The sequence below is a fragment of the Macrobrachium rosenbergii genome, chromosome 14 (genome assembly GCF_040412425.1).
Source record: "Macrobrachium rosenbergii isolate ZJJX-2024 chromosome 14, ASM4041242v1, whole genome shotgun sequence".
Lineage (NCBI taxonomy): Eukaryota > Metazoa > Arthropoda > Malacostraca > Decapoda > Palaemonidae > Macrobrachium > Macrobrachium rosenbergii.
Genome location: NC_089754.1, coordinates 40,154,771 through 40,157,091, shown reverse-complemented (window position 1 = coordinate 40,157,091; position 2,321 = coordinate 40,154,771). Strand labels below are relative to the sequence as shown.

Here is a 2,321-nt window from a genome sequence, read left to right as displayed (position 1 = left end):
ACTCGAAAGCAGGAATTCTGGTGCGCGTCCCACCGCGTTGCTAGAAAGCAATCGCTCCTCCACCCGCATGTGTGCTTTGCATTCGCCGAGGCATCGGTTGTGGTGGTGATGATGATGACCTTCTGGTCAATTGTGTAATATTTTCGTCCGTCATTTTTTTTTCGTATGACGATACAGCAACAACAGCAGCAGAAGCAGCGCTCGGCGAATGGCCCTACCTCAGTGCATTTTGCTGTCTCGTTTGTGATGGAGCGTTTTTTTTTTCTTTAACGCTGGAGCCAACGAGAGCCTGACCTAAGATCATATTTTTTTACTGCAAGGATCTTCGTCGGGTCGACGCAACGGACATCAGATTTGACAAAAGTAGGAACAGTTGTTTATCTATGATCATTCTTCTTATATCTTAAGTATATGAGAAAAAGACAACGGTAACACCATACCTCAAACAGTAAAATCGCAGAAATCAATGTATCATTTCCATATCTAAAAAGCATTAGGGATTATTACCGATTTACAAAGGCTAAACATTATATATACAGGATTTTCTGTCTTATTTCAAAACAAAGTATTTCAAAAATACTTCAGAATACAACTTGAGATAACATACGGATAACAACCCCATTCCGGATAGCCAAGTATTCATTCTCATGAATATCCGAACTTTAGTTTAACCAGCGCTATGGAACTAACAAACAATAAACTTCCAAACAATACTGGGATATCAAGATCGCTCCGGTTACCGGCGGATCCTCTCTCACTAGTGTGTGTGATGTGCATGACTACCGGTACATATCATCGTATTCATTGTATTCACGGAATGGTCGAGTCTGGATTCCTGGAATGGAGCCGATTTAGATCAAACCGCACTTGGCTTCTTACTATCGTTTTGACCTGAGGATCTTTAAAAAGAAGAGCTACCTAGTGCTCGCAACTAGCCCAGACCTGAGTAAGAAAAAGGATGTTAGGAAAACATAGGCCTACTGGGAAGGTGGAATTGTAATCGTGTTTCGTCAGTAGCCTTTTAAATCGATTAATAATGAATAATAATGAATTACAGGTTCGTTATATGTTCAATATTAATTCATTGTTGATTCAGTTCCTTCATTTGGTATCCTCATCATTATGATTATTGTTTTAGTTATATATCAGGAGATGTACTAAAATTTTGTCAATATCGATCTCTTTCTCAATTTACTTATTTGTTTTCCTATCACTAAAGTTATAATTAGCTCCGAAGAAAATTTTCAAATAACGTATACAAATGAAAACGTAAAATGAGAATGCTAGTTACCATAGCAACGCAATTTTACAAGTTTAAACATTATCTTCTTTCTCTTCACTTCTGAACTGTGAGACATCCTACTCACTTCTGTGTTTCTTTACTTGTATTTTTAATTAAGATAGTTGAACATACGCTACCGGGGTCTAAGCGATGTCAGGCAGGGCAGCCGATCGAGACTACAGGTCTATCCCAAAGCCAAATCAAAAGTCCTTCAAAAGAAGGCATCGTGCTTACCCCATACAAAAATGGGAAAAAAGCACGTTAAAAGAAGTAGAAGAAGTTGAACAAAATCACTCTACAAATATCTAATGACTTTTTTTATTATTCTCAAAATCAGGGGTACGGATGAATGAAAATTCTGACTTACAAAATTTGTAAAAACAAAAGATTGAAACTGCATACGGAAGTTGAATTATCCATGAGTCTAGTACGATCTGGTTTTGCTCTGCGGATATGAATCATAGTATGGCAATGAAACTTGAAAAGGTTTTGTCGATTTGAGAATAAATATAGAAGAATATTATGAGTCAGATGGCAGGATAGAGTGAGAATTACACCACAAGGGAAATCACGTTAACTTCTCGTGTAGATAATGATAAAAGAGAGATGGAGATGGCTTGTACAAGTCCTCTATGCAACCCCTGGGAGAACAGTAGGCCTACGTGGTAGCTTCAGCTAGGCACCTATGGGCACCAGAAGAGTTGGAAAATCTAGACCTACTTAGATGAGAAGTGAGAATGGAGATGACTGAAGATATGCAGAAGATAAACACAAGGAAGATATAAGTGGCGCTGGAGGCGATGATGCTGGTGACGATGTAAAGTATTAGCATGTTCCTAAGGCTACCGACTGGACATCAAAACTCTATGGTTGTGACGGAAACCAGCCTTGTCTCTCTCTCTCACCCTCGACAATGAAGTCCTCAGCTACATTCTCGCTCTCTCTCACACCCTCGACAATGAAGTCTTCAGCTACATTCTCTCTCTCTCGACAATGAAGTCCTCAGCTACATTCTCTCTCTCTCTCTCTCTCTCTCTCT

General features: G+C 39.2%; 1 protein-coding gene across 1 annotated transcript in view; it reads left to right on the top strand.

Moving 5' to 3' along the window:
- Positions 1-2,321, top strand: part of LOC136845987 (uncharacterized) — a 7,678-nt gene continuing 5,357 nt past the window's right edge. The window contains exon 1 of the mRNA XM_067116558.1: positions 1-363. The gene's annotated coding sequence lies outside the window, so the exon portion shown is untranslated. The remainder of the gene's footprint in view (positions 364-2,321) is intronic.